The 19932-nt window shown below is 31.9% G+C and overlaps 1 long non-coding RNA gene across 1 annotated transcript in view; it reads right to left on the bottom strand.

The window, feature by feature from the left end:
- The window catches only part of LOC127731902 (uncharacterized), a 33236-nt gene extending 30488 nt beyond the window's left edge, over nt 1-2748 (bottom strand). Inside the window, exon 1 of the long non-coding RNA XR_007995905.1 lies at nt 2693-2748. This is a non-coding gene — a long non-coding RNA (uncharacterized LOC127731902). The remainder of the gene's footprint in view (nt 1-2692) is intronic.
- Between the last annotated feature and the right edge of the window lie 17184 nt (nt 2749-19932).

Raw genomic sequence — 19932 nt, 5'->3', positions numbered from 1 at the left:
AAACATGCCTGAATATTTTTTTCTGGATTTGATAATGAATTTTAATTACTGAAGAAACAAAGCAATGAAATCTATTTCGCAAAGATGTTTGAGTAACTGCACCAGGCCTTAAAAAAATCTCCCTAGAGGTTTTCAAATGAGCAGTTCAGTGTATTTTGAAGATAATAAACAAATGCGATTTCCATTGTCAACGAAATTACGAATAGAAAAGACAACTATTAATGACAATAATAAGATATCAAAAGCACAGTAATAAATGATGAATGGATATCTGAACCCATTAGTATGCATCGTGGAATCCGACAAGGATGTCCCTGCAGTGCAATCAATTTCGTTAGTGTAGTAGAGATATTATCCTGTAGGATAAGGCAAGACCATAACATGAAAGACTTTTGAAATAAAGATAGATTGGAAAACGCATTCAATAAAAATAAACAAACTTGCAGACGATACGACACTTTTTCTTTTAAACACAAAAGACATTTCAACATATTTAAATTTGATTCAAATTTTTGACGCATTATCAGGACTTAAATTAAACAGATCAAAAACAGAAGGCATTTGATCGAGAAAACATAAACACTGCAAAGAAAAAATATGAAAACCTCAACTTGAAAGATAAACCAGTTAAATGTTAAGGTGTTTTTTGTTGATGTAATAAAAATATTTGTCAAAAACTCAATGCTGAATAGCAATTAGAACAATCTCAGAAGATAATTAAAATTTGGGAGAAAAGATATCTAACAATGTTGGGAAAAATTACAGTTATTAAATCAATGATTACATCCAATATTACTTTTTTAGCACATAGAAACAGAATACATTGATAAATGTAAAAAAATGATTTACCAATTTTTATTGAAAAACAAAATAAAAAAAAAAAAAAGTTAAATGTAATGTATTACGCTATGATGTGATAGATGGTGGTCTAAAAGAGGGACGACAGATACCAGAGGGACAGTCAAACTCATAAATCGAAAAAAAACTGACAATGCCATGGCTAAAAAATGAAAAGACAAACAGACAAATAATAGTACAAAAGACACAACATAGAAAATTAAAGACTAAGCAACACGAACCCTACCAAAAACTGGGGGTGATCAGAGGTGCTCCGGAAGCGTAAGCAGATCCTGCTCCACATGTGGCATCCGTCTTTACATGATTAACATAGATGAATACATATAATATATCAAAATTGGGTGGATTAAAAGATTAGTATATGGAGATTGTGCCAATTGGAAAGTTATACCATTATTTTATTCTAATAAATTTGGCAAGAACTTCTTTATCTTTCATGTGAACATTGCTGGTAGTAAATCAATTCCAGGTTTAAATAAGCTGCAAGAATTGTTTCTAATATAGTAAAAGCATGGATAAAAAGCATAAAAATAGAGCAGCCAAAAATCTTTAGATCTATTCGACAACTCGTTATTTTGGGGAAATCAGTTCATGAAGATAAAGAAAGCCTTTCATTTAAAAACTGGATTGATAGCAATAGCATCTATGTAAACGACATTATAGATGAAAATGGTAACATATTCGAGAAACATATTTTACAAAACTCAAGATTAAATAAAAGTTGATGTCAGAATTTTTCTAATTAAAGAATTAAAGAAATTTTTACAAATTTTTAATATTTTTATTCAGAATGAGATTAAAATTCCTGTTGGTTTTAACCGATGAAACACAATGTTAAACATTGAGTTTTAACTTTCTTGATGATTTCTTGAGTAAAATAAAAAAATCGTCTAAAAAACCGGAATATTGATAACAATATTCTAACATTGAAGAAAACTAATGAGGAACAATATTGTGATATCAATTATTTGATTACAATAATGATGTTTGTATATATAAAGCTTATCACATGTCTGAACAGAAAACAGAATCTATACGTTGCATTTCTGTAAATATAGACAATGCAGTTTCCAATAGGAACTCCCAATGGGGCTAAAACTGTGACACTTTTACTATGAAGTTTCGTGAAAAATTATATTCTAAAATCGAAAGTTTATATGCACTACTATATTATTCAAAGGTCAAAACATAGGGCTGTGAGGCATATTTTCAACATTTATATGCCCTGAACTTGTTTAAACTTATACTAAAATTGTGTACTACCCATACCTTTACTTTTTGCCTACCTCAGAATTCATTTTGCACCGCAATAGTATGTTTTTATACTGGTAACAGTCCCAAGTTATGTCTCTATGAGATGAAACATAGAGGTCATATCTGGGAACCAGTATGTCAACAAATCAAATTATCTATGAATATAATATATCTCCCCAAAAGAGACGTGGTTTGAGAAACAGCTGTATTTACAATTTGCAACCTGTAAATGTGTATGCTGTATTTAAAGTAGAATTCATGTATATTTAAAAACTGCAGGTAAAATGTAAGAATACAAAATATAAATGTATTCTAGATAAAACTGCCAAATTGTTAAACTAATTTCTTTGTTTGAGAAGTATATGATATAGCAAAAATAAATGATTGGGTAAATTTATAAAACAGATAAATTTTACAAATTACACATTTGGAACTGAATAAGTGATATCAATTTAACCTTTCCCCGCTAAAAGTGACGATTGATAATGGGACTCTTTACCGTTAAAAAAAGAAGATAAAAAATGAAATATATATCAAATCTTAATGTTCTTTAAACTAGAGATAATTTTTAGAGATATACCTGTAAATAGGCTATAACACATCTACTTTAAAGTCCTGGCCGGTGTGACAATTTCTGTTTTAAAACCAGGAAGATTTTGATCAATTAACACGTTTACGGAAGAAATATTAAAATGTTCCGGAAACAATACTCATTTGCTAGATGATATATATAATTCGTCTAGACATCAGCCAAACAATGTTAGATCTGTAAATTTGCGCTAGCAAATTTTTTGTTCTTACCTCGCCGGGATTTGAACTCATGCTCCTGAGATATCGTGGCACCAAATCGCATTGCACTATGCCCGACGCGCTAGACCACTCGACCACCTAGGCTCTTTAAAAATGAGCTTTCGGTGGTCGGGTGTTACCTTTCCTCGTCAGTTTTAATCTAGCGTCGTAACACAGTACATGATATATACAGATGGGTGCTGTCCTAACTTGTACAAAAGTTAACTTTGAGCAGACTTGTTGACTGCTTTTCAAGTTAATTTGGGAAATTTTAAGCAGACAAGCAAGTTAACTTTGTCGTTGGTAGACCAGACCTACGGTCTGCTTTTTTAGGACTGCTGCATACCTATTGACAGGTCTGCCCAAGACCAGACCTGTGAACAGGTCTGCTCCAGACCAGACCTGAGGACAGGTCTGCTGCTGACCAGACCTGTGGACAAGTCTGCTATTGACCAGACCTGGGAACAGGTCTGCTTATGACAGATTACCGTGTTTAAGACTTTTGATTTTAATATGTAAACACTAATCGCATTGTTCTTTTTTCCCAGTATAGCAAATTTCTTTACTCGTTATATAGACTCTATCGATATTATACACATTAAAAAATTTGGTTTTTTTTCATATTCTTATATACATTAAACAATGGCTTTAAAATTACACACTTCTGATCACATACAGCTATCATTAAAGAAAGGAAAGTTTTTATTTAATTAGAAGGCGGATAGAAAGGTTATCCAACGCATCGGAACAATATTTTTATGTCATGGGATATCAACATCATTGTCGATGTTGCTTCGTTCCCCATTTTTTAGAGTCTCTTCCTAAATTTAACTTTATGCATTACATGGATATTTCATCGAAATTCACCTTGTTTGCCTTGGATTTACGATTCTGTTTTCGACAAAATATTCTAACGAAAATTGTACAGTGTCCGGATACATAAGGTGTTGAATAGTTATGAACAATCTCGTCAATTTCGTCAGATTTGTCTTTACTGATTAAAAATAATGATATGGGACTTCCAAAAAATATACTCGTTCTGCACATGAATGAAATAGTTGCCACTTGAGGTTCAGCTACAAACAAAATCAATCAACCGACATAATGTACTAACATTATACTATTCCAAGAAGAGAACTTCTTATACTTTTCATTATAAAGTAAAAATGAAATCATTCATGTCAGTGTTGGATGATGCTGTCAAATAGTTTTGTTATACACACCATCCTGAACTACTGACTTTAGTGATGGTCTAATATTATGAATACAGAGATGAAATGCTGACAATCTCAATTGATGCGGAAAAGATATAGCATTCATTGTTTTCCAATATTGCTTTCTGTTTCATTTGTATTATACTACAATTCATCCTGACATAAAAAAGCTTCTGATTAAATATAATGCAGCCATATAGATTTACATACTAGCTAAAGTGCAAATAATATCAGTTTTAGTTGATACGGTCAACACATTTTGCTATAGCAGTCAGCCTGAGGTATCAAAAGTACTGAAACTTTGTTACATATCACTATATTGAACAACAGGAGGACATGCTGGCACTCTAAATTCATGCGGACAAAATTTTGTATTCATTGTGTTCCAATATTACTGTCATTTGTATTATACATTAAATCCTGACATAAAAATATTACTGAATTATTATGCGGCTATAAAAATTTACATAATAAAGTGCAAATATGGTCAGTTTTGGTTGATATGGTCTAATAATTTTGCTATACAAGTCAACCTGAGGTATCAAAACTACTGAAATTTAGTTACGTATCAATATATCATGTATATTGAACAAATGGAGGACATGCTGGCACTCTAAATTTATGCGGACAAAAATTTGTAGTTGTTGTGCTCCAATATTGCTGTCATTTGTATTATACATTAAATCCTGACATAAAGATAGTTGCTGATTTACTATGCGGCTATATAGATTTACAAAATAAAGTGCAAATATGGTCAGTTTTGGTTGATGCGGTCAAATAATTTTATTACAGGAGTCAGCCTGAGGTATCAAAACTACTGAAATTTTGTTGCGAGACAATATTTTGATTAAAAATAGGACATGCTGGCAATTAAGATTTATACGAACAAAATTTTGTATTCACATTATCAGTGATTATGTTCCAATATTGCTGTAATTTGTATTATACAATACATCCTGACATAAAATATTACTGAATTATTATGCGGCTATATATTTTACATGATAAAGTGCAAATATGGTAAGTTTTGGTTGATACGGTCAAACAATTTTGTTATACGAGTCAGCCTGGGGTATCAAAACTACTGAAATATTGTTACGTATCAATATATTGAACAAAAGGAGGACATGCTGGCAATCAAAATTTATGCGGACAAAAATTTGTAGTTGTTGTGTTCCAATATTGCTGTCATTTGTATTATACATTAAATCCTGACATAAAAGTAGTTGCTGATTTACTATGCGGCTATATAGATTTATAAAATAAAGTGCAAATATGGTCAGTTTTGGTTGATGCGGTCAAATAATTTTGTTATAGGAGTCAGCCTGAAGTATCAAAACTACTGAAATTTTGTTGCGAGACAATATTTTGATTTAAAAGAGGACATGCTGGCAATTTAGATTTATACGGACAAAATTTTGTATTCACATTATGTTCCAATATTGCTGTCATTTGTATTATACAATACATCCTGACATAAAATATTACTGAATTATTATGCGGCTATATAGATTTACATGTTAAAGTGCAAATATGGTAAGTTTTGGTTGATACGGTCAAACAATTTTGCTATACGAGTCAGCCTGGGGTATCAAAACTACTGAAATTTTGTTACATATCAATATATTGAACAAAAGGAGGACATGCTGGCATTCTAAATTTATGCAGACAAAAATGTGTATTCATTGTGTTCCAATATTACTGTCATTTGTATTATACATTAAATCCTGACATAAAAATAGTTGCTGATTAACTATGCGGCTATATAGATTTATAAAATAAAGTGCAAATATGGTCAGTTTTGGTTGATGCGGTCAGATAATTTTGTTATAGGAGTCAGCCGGAAGTATCAAAACTACTGAAATTTTGTTACGTATCAATATATTGAACAAAAAGAAGACATGCTGGCATTCTAAATTTATGCGGACAAAAATTTGTATTCATTGTGTTCCAATATTACTGTCATTTGTATTATACATTAAGTGCCAATCTGCCTAAGAATCAGGCAGTGGTGAAAACATGACAAACAAAAACCCACTCAGGTTGACATGAATTTTTGTTCAAAATGTATAATGGTGCATGAATATAACATTCGTTTCCTTGTCCTGTTCTGGTAATTCAAGATATAATTTGGTTGAAATGCACTAGAAATGAAAAATTAAGGGGAGCTAACTCCGTAATTTGCTATCATTCTAACCAAAATTTATCTAGAGATTTCTCGAATTACCAGACACGCAGAAACGAAAGACCTACCATTCCTAACTCATGATGAGGGTAACTTCAAAATAGGATGGTTAGGTCGGTGGGTTTTTTCGGACATGTTTTGATTTTTTTCAAAATTGCCTGATTCTTACAAAGACTGGCACTTAAATCCTGACATAAAAATAGTTGCTGATTTACTATGCGGCTATATAGGTTTATAAAATAAACTGCAAATATGGTCAGTTTTGGTTGATGCGGTCAAATAATTTTGTTATAGGAGTAAGCCGGAAGTATAAAAACTACTGAAATTTTGTTACGTTTCAATATATTGAACAAAAGGAGGACATGCTGGCACTCCAAATTTATGCGGGAAAAATTTTGTAGTGATTGTGTTCCAATATTGCTGTCACTTATATTATCCATTCTATCCTGACATAAAAATATTTCTGATTTACTATGCGGCTATATGGATTTACATTATAAAGTGCAAATATGGTTAATACGATATAAAGAATTTGATATGTATTGGAATATATATTCAGCTCGTTAGCATTGTAACCATTATCGTTTTTTTAATATATAGAAAGGCAGATCACGGATAAGTTTGTATATAAACAAGCAAAGTTTTATGCGTACTTTATTTACAAATAGATATAAGAAGATGTGGTATGAGTGCCAATGAGACAACTCTCCATCCAAGTCAAAATTTAGGTCAAAGTACGGTTTTCAACACAGAGCTACATGTATCTAATCATGTTTATATCACGGAATTATTAAATTGACTTTATTTTTCTATGTTTATACCAAGAAACAAAGACATTAAAAAATATTTAAAAAAATCGATGTAGAGCGGTCCTGGTTACAAGTTAACTTAGTGTTGAGCAGACCAGGCCAAAAGTTAACTTGAGACCCGGTCTGGTTCGATCGGAATTGTCAAAATCAAAGTTAACTTGTGTTAACTTATGGCAGAACTGGGTTCGAAGTTAACTTATATCAATAGCGGACCTGTTTCCAAGTTAACTTTTTCGGCAGACATAAAAACAGTCCTAAGACCAAGTCCGCTTTTCAAGTTAACTAGATTGTGGTCCTAGGACTGGTCAGAGCAGTCCTAAATCCTGTCACAGGTTAACTTTGACCAGTCCAAATGACTGGTTATCAAGTTAACTTGCTGTACAGGTTAGGACTGCACCCATCTGTAAGTCATGAAGATGGAATTATTACAGATCAGCTGAATTATCTATTGTAAAGGATCCTACAAAGTAATGTAAGATGCAGTCACAGAAATAATTATATTATAAGTACGTCTAAACCTGTGACTACTCTACAACAGATTTAATCCATCGGATCACCAGCAGCCGAGTTAGCCAAAAAGATCAACGCACAAAAAGTGACGTCACATTTGAATTTCTGAAATTTCCCCAAAATAGGATAGAATTAAAATAGAATTCAAGATTAGGTTTGTAATACTCATATAACATTTATAAATAACAATAGAAAATTACAATACTACTTAATATAAAATTGTGGTAGTAATTAGATAATTAATTGTATTATCTAGCTATGTCGGTGTTTCTTCCAAATCAAACTGTAAACCAAATATATCGTATAAATTTAGTTGACCCGAACTAAAATCTAATTAATGAACTGGGTGATTAATTATCTTTACCATAACACACGAATACAACAGAAAAAAAAGATTTACAACTACAAACGATAAGATATTTGACAAAATCCGATGAGAATAACAAATATAACATCAAAACTAAATACATGAATTTTGGAAAGAAAAGTACCGTGACACGTCTTATAGCAATGCGAATTCACACTCAGCAAAACAGTCACAATCGGGAATAAGTCACGTTCGGTAATTAAAAGATCAGACGACGTGATGACAAACCACAATCTTACTCGTGGTAAAAATTTCCTAAGTTAGTTTGGACAAAGACACATCGTATGGATAAACCAATTCGTGATGGTGTCAGTAAAATTTAGGGAGTGTCATTTTTAATCTGTCTTCCTCATAACTTTGTTAAAGCAGTTTCTGCGTTAGGAGCACACTCCTGTATATGAAGTCCGTATAGTGTGAACATGCACGAGCATAATGTATCAACTGAGAGATGTAAACACCATACGAAGGGCAGAGGGTATGTTACTGCTGAGAAATGGGAAATTGATAATTGGGAAGTTGAAATCGTCCCGTTTATCATAGATTTTCGTGTGAAGTCGTCCTTCTGTGTCAATATTGAGGAAAAGATCAAGGTATGAAGCAGTCCTTCTAGTATCAGTAGTATCTTTAATTTCAAGTTCACTGGGATATATGAGATGTAAGTATTGGCTAATATATGGGTTATTCAATGATAGGACATCATCAATATATCGGAAGGTAAAATTAAAGATTTCGCAAGGTGCTTTTTCTTTTTGTCTTTTAGAAGGTTCTGAATGAATTCTGCTTCATACGAGTACAAAAACAAATAGGCCAGTAGGGTGCACAATTAGTACCCATTGGAATAACGGCTGTTTGTTGAAATATAAATCCTCCAAACTCAACAAATATATTGTCGATCAAAAAGTCCAGCATTTTGATAATATCATCTTCAGTATATTTTCTGGTAGATTCAGTGTGGTTCTTCACAAAATATGAATTATTGTAACCCAAAACAAGAAGTTTGTATCTACGATTCCCATTTTTATATTAAAAGCTCTGTTCAATGAGATGGTGAAGTCGATCTTTCAACTGAGCATGGGGAACAGTAGTGTAAAGCGTAGAAAAATCAAAAGTCTTTATATTGCTGCAAAATTGCAAAGATTGTGATCGAAGATTCAACAGTAGATCTTTCGAATTTTTGAGAATCCACATCTGGTTAACACCACTGGTAGAATATATCTCATCACAATATTTTAGAAGCCCATCTTTAACTGTAGAAAGAATAGTAGTCAGTACTTTCGAAAGATGTTTAGTCGAACATTTTGATGACCCAGCTATGTATCGTTCTTTATATGAAGTTTTGTGAAGTTTTGGTATCCAGTATAATGATGGTAAATTTTCTTCGTTTTCCTTGATGTTGATACCAAAAGAAAGAAGGACAGATTTGTGATTTTGTAAGATTTCGTCCTTGGTAAATGATGTTAAAGAATATGTAGGATTACCAGTAGTTCTATTTATTCCAAGCTCTGTTGTGAGACATTGCAAATAATGGTTTTTACATATGAAGACAATATTATTGGAGGCTTTATTTATTATACATAATTTGAAAGAACTGCTTGTTTTTGCAGCTTTACAACATAAGAAACTTTTGCAGCTCAATGTACATGTTGTACTTGAATTTAGCTGCCTTGTAAATAATTCATAATTTGGACGAAGTTCAAGATTATTTGCAAAATTGGTTGTTGAAGTTTGCAACGTCCATTGGCCAATATTACAGGATAAAAAGGACGATGCTGTATATTAAATTATTCTTTATCTTTCCTGTATCTTTTCTCGTCTATTTCGTTAAGACCATCAGGTTCTAAAGTGTGGAGCTGTCGGATCAAAAAGGTTTCTCTTCTCCTTCTCGCCGTAGGGTACCACTCGTTGTTGAATTCTATGATTTGGAAAGTAACATTATCAAAAGGATGTTTCTTTGAGCGAAAATGTTTTTGTGAGAGGACAGTTTTTGTTGATTTTGTACCATGAACGATGGTTATTCAGCCGAATATTGAATTTATCCATTGTTTTTCCCACATACTGAATGCCACAAGTGTCACATGTTAATATATAAATTGAGTTCTCCGTTTTACAGTTGGAATTTGAGTAGATGGTATTATTTTGTTCAATAATGAAGCTGATGAAAGAACTGCTTGTATTGGCAGCTTTACAACATAAGCAATTCATTCGACTACATTTTTTTTAGCAACCGGGAGGTGGAGTAGACTGCTTTGCTAATACAGATGTCACTAATTTGTCACGGATGTTGTTAGATCTTCTGAAGGCCATGACTGGTGGTGATGAAAATACTTTCTTTAAATTTGAGTCATTTTCTATGATTATCCAATGCTTCTGAACAATGGATGACACATTTTTAAAATCCGGATGGTAAGTGAGTACAAAAGGTGTTCTGTTGACTGCTTTATTCTTGTCCTTGTACTCTAGAAGTTCTTGGCGACTAGTTCTGATTGCTCTTTCGAAATCTGTATGAATTATGTTGTTATTGTATCCTCGAACAACTAGATGTTTATGTAGTTATCCAAGTCTAGCATTTTGCTTATTTTCGGTAGAGCATATTCTCTTGATTCGCAATGCCTGGCTGAATGGGACACCACGGGAGCAGTGATAAGGATGGCAACCTTTAGGAGAAAGGAATTGACGTTTGTCCGTTTTTTGTTTTGGTATGAAGGTCCGTTATAATGGTTCCGTTCTGGACGTAACTCGTAGTATCAAGGAAGTTTATTTTCTCAATAGATGTTTCGTATGTAAATTTAATTGAATGGTGGAAAGATTTACAGTGTTCTAGAAATTCATTAAGATGGTCTTGTGAATCTGTCCATATAAAATAAATATCGTCAATGAATCAAAATCATGATAATGCCTGGTATGGAGCACTAGCAAAGAGGCGTTGTTCAAGTTGGCCCATAAATATATTGGCATATGACGGGGCCATTTTTGTGCCCATACAAGTGCCGTCTATCTGGAGATAATGTTTGTCATTGATAGAGAAATTGTTGTTCTCCAGCACTAGTTTCAAAGTGTAACAAGGCACTCAGTTGGAGGATTTTTTCACTACGAGTGTTCCATGCCTCTTCACACGCTGCTTTTCCTTCGTCTTGTGGAATGTTGGTGTATAAAGAAGACACGTCCATGTATGCGAGTATAGTATTGTATGGTAGAGGATTGAGGCTTTCCATTTTCTTTAGATAATCAGTTACATCTGGTGATCTGTTCTTTTGGCAATCGCCAATTGCAGTCAGCAGGTTTTAAGAACATAAGTTGTTCGACCTTTTAGTCAAATGCGTTTTATTAAAAGATATATATACAATTTACAGGTCATACAGTGTTGGGCTGATGTTTAGACGAATTATATATACAGTATATATATAATGGGTTAGGGTTAGGGTTATATATATATATATATATATAAATAGTCAAATCTTATATATATATATATAAATAGTCAAATCTTATATATATATATATAAATAGTCAAATCTTATATATATATATATAAATAGTCAAATCTTATATATATATATAAATAGTCAAATGCGCTTTGTAAAAATATAATTTTTCACTTTTTGGGTCTTTTTGAAAATGTTGTTTGTGCTGTGTTTAGACCCCTCTACCAAGAAAGTTGTTTTGCATGCACACGTATAAAAATTGCGGTTTTTATTCAACGCAAATCTAGGTTTGCACGTTGTTTTCTTTATAGACGTGTTTATATATCTATAAATGCCTAAGAATATTACTTGCATCCGATTGCACCTTGAGAGATGCACATGTCTGATGAAGCTAGTTTGTCTAGCAAAATATTGCAGGATCATGAATCATATCAACCTAAAAAAAATTTGATTGTAAAAATGCATTCCAAATACCAAATCAATTTCTTCAAGTATTATGAAAAACAATATGGAAAACTGTCTGAATTCTCTAAATCTACGGATCATTACGCTGCAAAAAATCATCAAATTAGAACACAATTTAAGGTTGATTTGTTAATTGTCAATGTAAGCTAAATACTAAGACAAAAAAGAGTGTAAAACTGATTCTTGCATGATTTTTTTTCAAAATCCAAGGAATATAACTCTGCACAAACTCATCAGACCAGAGAAAAAAATCAAATTTGATCTGTAACTGGTCATGATAAAAGTGTATAACAAATATGAAATCCATATCTTCTAGAAAGCCGTGTTGTAGTGATTAGCGCATCGGACTACTTACACAAATGTTCCTGGTTCGATCCCAGTTCCGGCGGGGAAATTTCAGGAACTGAATTTTCGGCTCTCTTTTGACACCATTTGCGAGTATGATGATGAGAAACAATGAACAGTCCGTCGGAAGGGGGTGATAAATGGCTGACCCATGTTAAGAGAGAGCAGTATCGCTTGTACATAAAGACATGCTTGAAGATTTAGAAATAGAGCAGGTTACTGCCGCTACAAGGCAGCACTCGCGCCCGCAAAGTGGAAAGGGATTAATCAAAGTTGAAATAAATTGTTTTCCAATCCACTAAAAATAAATATATTTAGACTAATATCTTCTAACAGGAAGGAAAAGGGTATTGAAAGCTGATATGCCACAAGGAAGGATGGAAAGATAGGCAGATGGACGGAGTGCAAACTTCAATTTTGTCGATATGGGACTTAAAATATTCAAGCAGTTCTTAACCATTATAAAAGAACATAGTTCTGATGTCCCCGTGTGACACATATTTTTTCTATCCAAGGTACAAGGGCAATGACTATAAAAAAAATGCTTTTGTTCTTAAAACTTTTTATCAATATTTTTAGAGAAATGAAGGCTTCATAGCAAATGCAATGCGATATCCGTTATAAATAATATTTCCAAGGGGCATAAGTTTTTAAACATGTCTGATCATCACTTAATTTCAAAAGTGTCAAAGACATTGCTGATTTAAGCCTATGATTCTAATCAATTCTAGCAAGAATTGCGCACATGTGAGTGCTAACAATTCAATTAATTTTCCATATAGTTAATATTTCCAAGGCTTTTTAATAAGAACTGATCGTCACCGATTTTCTAATTTTTGTCCGAGACATAAATGGTATAAACCTATGATATAAGTTTTATAAAAATGTTGTACAATTTGTACACAAAATCATGAAAATAGCACAAACAATGCAATTTTCCATATAATCGATTTTTCCAAGGGTCATAACTCTTTTAAACATAATTGATTGGTATTGATTTTCAAACTCATGTAAAACATTAAGAATATAAACCTATAGTATAACTTTCATAAAAATCTTACAAAAATTGTACATATTAGAGTGCTCACAATGCAATTTTTCATATAACCAATATTTCCAAGGAGCATAGCTCTTTTAAAAATAATTGACGCTGATTTGTTTTAATTCATTAAGACATTGGTGACATTAACTTATGATATAAGTTTTCTAAAAAAATCATGCGAGAATCATACTTAAAAAAATGTATGAGAGCGGTAATAATGCAATTTTCCATATAATTAATGTTTTCAAAGACCATAGCTCTTTTAAAAATAATTGATCGGCATTAATTTCCGAACTCATCAAAGACATTATTGATATTGTGAAGAGTCGTCTCATTGGCAATTATACCACATCTTCGTTTTTAAAATAACTATTATATCAATTTCATAAAAATTGTACACTTGAGCATGCGAACAGTTACAATTTCATTTTATTGGAACAAAATGCTAACTTGATCTGTAACTTTTCATGGTAAAACTGTAAACCGTATACTTAATCAATATCTTCGAGGATAACAAAAAAAGCGGAAAACTTATTATTTACATGAATTCTGGAATAAATTGCAAACTTAATCTGTAACTGGTCTTGATAAAACTGATATCAAATATCAGAACGATATCTTTAAGCAAAAAAAGTGGAATACTAATTTGCAGGACTGACGGATGGACAGAAAGACATATATTTCAATTTCATCGGTATGGGACTAAGAAAAGTAGGTGAAAGTGGGCAACATTTATCTGTTTGGCCTTTCATGGATAAAACTAAAGGATCCCGAGAATCTAACAAAATGAAAAACATATGAATAATTTTTTTTTAAATGTACGCACTTGTCGATCATAGGTTTATACAGCTAGATTGAAAGTTACGGAACTATAGATAGTCGCAATTTAAAATATATACATGTATATTGAATATAAGTGAGAAACATCCAGAACCAATCTGATATAAATTCAGACCAATATCTAAGTTGCTTTGGTTCGTCGAAGTTATGAAAATAGTAAAATCACAGATTTATACTTTATTAAAATTGTTCTTGAACATATCATATCTTATTTTCAGACCGAATGAGGATGTGAATACTTTCCTAGAAATATATTGAGTATAAAATTAATTTCGGTTATTTTTTACTTTCTTTGTTTTAAATCACAGAAATTTAAAGAATATACACTGTACTGCTTGTCCGTTTTAGGATTTTTCTTGTAAGTTTAGACAGGGAAATATGTCTCTGGTTTAGAGTGGGTTTATGAATGAATGATAAGTCTTGCAAGCTATAAAGCACATTGAAAATCAAATTCTTCCGGTCTGTTTCGATTCTTATAAGGCACAGTTGACCATATATTGATTCTGTTATTTTTTTTAAACATCTTTGGTCAATTAGCAAAAGTATTTATACGTTGTGAGATTTAAAACATTTTTATGAGGGCATTTCCGATTGGGTTAATGAAAATCGCTTTAGACGGACTAGATTTAATGCAATTGACAATTTTCTCTGCACATTTAAATTTCAACATGTTCACAGGAGGTGCTTGATATTCATATAATGAAGACATAATCTTTCAATCACTTTAATTGAGGTCTGGAGCAGGCATGTCAGTAACTGCTAGTAGTCATTTGTTAATGTATGTATCATTGTAATTTCGCTCAAACACATCAAACGAATGGATAACAACTGTCATATTCCTGACTTGGTACAAAAGATTTTGGAAACTTTAGAATTAAACACAAATTCAGAGAATCAAAATATGAGAAAACCTGAAAAACAGTTTTGGTGATCAGACAGAGAAAATTATGAGCTCAATCAATCAAATCAAGATGTTTCTTGCAAACTTGAAAACCTTGATTACAGGGTCAGCGAAAAATAGTTTAATATTTTGTGCAAAAACAAGAGTGTTGCCATTTCCAGAATAAAAAATAAACTCCAAGTACTCACAAAGCGGTTTGTGTTCGTACCGGCAGACAAAGCAGCAAATAATGTAGTGGTGTTGTGACGCATATACTACACGGAAGTTCTCCAAAACGAAATTACAAATTCATCTACATTCAGGTCCGTACGCTCCACAGAGAGTCAAATTGTAAACAAGCATATCACTGCCACTACCCAGCTTAAAGCCTCTTCCGAACATTTGAAAGTCCCTACTATGTACTGGTTACCTAAATTGCACAAAAAACCATTTAAATTCCGTTTCATCTCGGCATCTAGTAAGTGTTCTACTACCAATCTATCAGTGCATCTAACTACCTCCTTTACTACTATCAAAGAACTTGTTATTAACTTTTGTAATAAAGCTTATGAAAATAATGGTATTAATTATTTTTGGAGTGTTAAAAATTCTTAAGAGGTTTTAGACTACACTTCCACACAATCTTATCAAGAAAACGTTTTCATATTTAATTAAATGGTCTATCGAAAAATCTCATTACAAATTTATTTGCTGTAACTCGTTTAAAGCCTTTTTCTGTAATGCAAAAGGAAAGTATGCTAGATACACTTAATAGAAATGTGAAGATATGATTGAAGTTTTATATTTTCTCCTGGACAACATATATGTACGTTTCGGCGATAAAGTGTATCGACAGGTAGTAGGTATTCCAATGGGCACTAACTGCGCCCCTTTAATAGCAGATTTATTCCTGTATTGCTATGAATCTCAGTTTATGACCAAACTCAGTAAAGACACGTCATTGTTACATTTGGTTGATACTTTCAACAATACCTTCCGTTATCTAGATGATATTTTTTCGTTGAACAATCCAGAGTTCTCTAAATATACAACCGAAATTTACCTAAAAGAACTTACTTTAACTAAATCTAACATAAACAGCAGTAAACACTGTGCGGGACAAATTTGCCATTCCAGAATTGGCAAATCTGACTCCGTCGGTTTACAAGATAACACAAATATTTTTTGGCCAAGTGATAGATAATCAAAAAAATCAAATTTCCCCGTATGTCCAACATGTCACTGGTGTCACTGTTGTCACCACAACTGATTAAAAGTACATTCCCCATGGGAAATATAAAAATCCCATGGGAAAATTTAAAGTTCCCATTGGAAAATTTAAAGTTCCCATCGGAAAAAGTACATTTCCTATGGGAATTTTATAGAAAAGAAGAAAACAAAAAGTTCCCATGGGAATTCACCTTTTCCGATGGGAACAGTTTATCTTCCCATGGGAACAACAGTTTATCTTCCCATGGGAACATTTATTTTTCAGATGGAAAATTTACTCTCTATGGGAACAGATATTTAATTTATGGAAAATGTTTTCCTTTTGATTGTTTTTCTCCTTAAAAAATTGAAATTTGTTGAAAATGCAGGGTTTATGTAAATTTATTGCAGTATGCAGGTTTTCTACAAAATGTCAATTTGGTTTTGTATCTTAAGTTGCACTCAACATGCAACTTCACTAAAACTCAGATTATCCAGCAAAATATGAAGCAATGACAAAGTAAGCTTTTAAATTAAGTTGTGCGTGTCTGATGTGATAACAAAATATTCTTTTTTTTTATTATTGAACGTATTGGAAAAAAAAATTTTTTTTTAAATTTCCGGTGCGTAGAAATAGCACAAATTTTAATTTTTTTTACAAAATACAAGACCCATAAAACAAAAACACTATAAAATACTGAAATAATATGTTCATGTACAATCTGTATACACGTGCGTAATTAACGGGTTCTGGTTGAATGATCATGAATTTCAATCGATTACACACAGATGACAATCTGAATCAATAGAGCGTGGCAAGTATCGATAAAACATTTAATAACACTGTAATCATGGTAATTACTAAAGATATGATTATAGAATTTTTTGAAATTATTTATTTATTTGTATTAACATAGTCTACTTTTATATTGTATGTCCTTTGTGCCAACTATATCATCCCATTAAGTCCCTAGTGCGTAATATTGAAGTGGTCATTTGCGGTATTTCTACGGACGTCTTTATTTCAACATTTTGATACCTTCGGTGTTATATTCTGTATAGACAGTTTATAGAGACGATTTAAAAGAACAGAAAATGGTAAATTGAAGTCCTTTTACTAGTCTCTATTATATTGTTTTAAAAACTTAACATTGACATGGATTAGTGATTTCTGTGACTGTTTTTCTTACATAACACGTAAATGTACCAAATGTACAAGTTTGTTACTTTTCACTGGATTTTTTTTTGTGTATGACTTATTTCCGTTAACCTTATATATATATTTTTTTTGTTTAAACACATTTTATTTCCAAAAGTAGCAAATGGGATTGAATACAACTTATAACACCTCTCCTTATACAAATACAAACACAAAATACATAAGATAATGACAAAAACAAAATAGGAATGCATGTAATTCAAACTATAAACAAAAACCAAAATGCAATATAATATTGTTGTAATATGAACTGGCGTGGAGTGTGAGTAAGTAGGAATTACTTTGATGAAATGTATAAAAGTCACGGTGATCAGCCAATTGAAGCTCAATTGGTATAGCATATCTTTATTTTTAAATCAAAAACAATATTTCTCTTGCTTCGTTGTGAAATGGGCACTCGACAAAAATATGAATACAATCCTCAACCGCATGGCTACAGCTGCATACGGGATTTAGTTTAATATTAACACGGTGCAGATCTGCATTCAAAGAGCTTCGCATATTTCTGAACCATGAATAATATCAAGTTTTCTAACACCACAACTTAAGTAGAAGAGTAACTATTCTAATAGTTTGGGAAGTCCATCTGTCGTAGTTTTGACTTCCATTCAATTGTATTAAATGGGGAAAAAGATGTTCTTGTTATATCTAGTCTATGATACTATACATAGTTGTTATTACTTCGTAAATCATAATTTGAAGTTAGTCAATTTTACTACCACTTGTTTATGAAATACATTTCTGGTGTATTAAATGAATGATATTTAATTCCTACCAAAGATTTGAGGAAGTAACAATTTATTGAGATTATTCCATCTGTAAAATTTGAAAAATGTACGTTTGTACTACTTGTCAATAATTATTGGCCTTTTAAAACAAATAAATATTCATTTCACAAAAATTTACGCACTTGTCGATCGTTAGTTTATACAGATAGAAAGATAAGAAACTAAAGATAGTCACAATTTAAAATATGTATTTTGAAAATAAGACAAAAATCTGCAGAACCGATCTGCTTTATATTCAGGGCCCGTATATGCATAACGGTACTTAAGTTAAAATTTGTTCCGAACGGACGTATTTTTCTACAAGTTTTACGATAAATTAATACAACGATTGGATATCGTTTTATGCATATCAGTCCAGTTCTATTTCTAACTTGCTTTGCTTCGTCGAAGCTATGAATATAGAAAAATCACAGATTTATATTTCAACTAGAACGTTCCAGAACAGTTAAAGAAATTCGTCCTCACAATTGTTAGTTATATTGTATATGTACAACTATAATGCAAACCTTGTGAAATAGTACGTGAAATTCTAACTAAGCATCAATACTTTGGAAAAGCGACAGTTCTATTTATACCTAATGTCAGTTTCAAGTTCTGGTTCGACATGCATTGTTATATGTTAAAATTCCATTGATCATCAATTTCGTCTTCGTCAAATATTGCTGTTGGTTTCTGTTCTTTTTTACATATACATGTATACACTCCAAGTTCTTCCTATGTAATTTCATTTAGATATTTAATGCTAAGTGAATTTTAAAGATGAAAAGTGTGGGCTATGATTGCCAATGAAATAAACTATGCAGCAGAGACCAAATTAGCCCAATTAATTTGTGTGTGTACTATAACAACTAATACCGTAATTCCGCTGTAGTGCACGTCGTTCGTATCTGTTATAAAAGGAAGGTGCATGGTAGCCATACTACCCTACTAAGTTAAAAAGTACACAACAACCCTTTCTTTGTGCATTATACGATCAAGATCATACATCTTACTATTTAGCATGGATTTTTAGCAAATGCGACTGTTCAACTGTAGTCCTAAACCTAAGCGGTTTTGTTTTTCATCTGACACGCTAAATTTTGGATTAGGTGATCATACAAGTTCGGAGGCTAGGATTAAGTCTGACTGACTTCGTGCAATACCCACGCTCCGTATTCATTAGTTTTTACATAAATCATTTAAATTTTAGATTCTTCAGTTTGAATATAAATATAATATTTAAATTTTGTTTACAAACTTTTCATACCAGAGACGAATAGTAACGTATGGCTAAGTAAAACATGCATAACATTTTATTTGTTGTCAACAATTGAAAAATGTTAAATGAAATAATAACTTACTATTCCAACATAGACTTTGGTTGTATGTTTATACTAACCGAAACCACTACTTCATGTGGGGGTGACACAAATTAAAAAAAAATGTGTTTCAGAGAACCAATGCACCAAATTAATTTTATAGGATTTAGTTTAACATTTAAACAAGGAATGTATTACTGGACAAAAACGATTTAAATGTGGGACAAAATCGCTTACAAAACGAAATTTGTTCAAAGAATAGTACCAAGCATGTGACAAAATTATGGGTATGTAACAGAGGTATCGCATTTGGTGGATAGTTGCCGTTTGTTTAACGTTCAGTGGAAAGTATTTCATGCATATTAAGGACCAAACTAAGTTGGGCAGACGACAAAGCGAAATGGTGACACATTCATTGTTCAAAATTTATTTCCAAAT

This window comes from Mytilus californianus, unplaced genomic scaffold (assembly GCF_021869535.1).
Source record: "Mytilus californianus isolate M0D057914Y unplaced genomic scaffold, xbMytCali1.0.p SCAF_21, whole genome shotgun sequence".
Taxonomy (NCBI): domain Eukaryota; kingdom Metazoa; phylum Mollusca; class Bivalvia; order Mytilida; family Mytilidae; genus Mytilus; species Mytilus californianus.
This window is presented reverse-complemented; position numbering and strand designations above follow the sequence as displayed.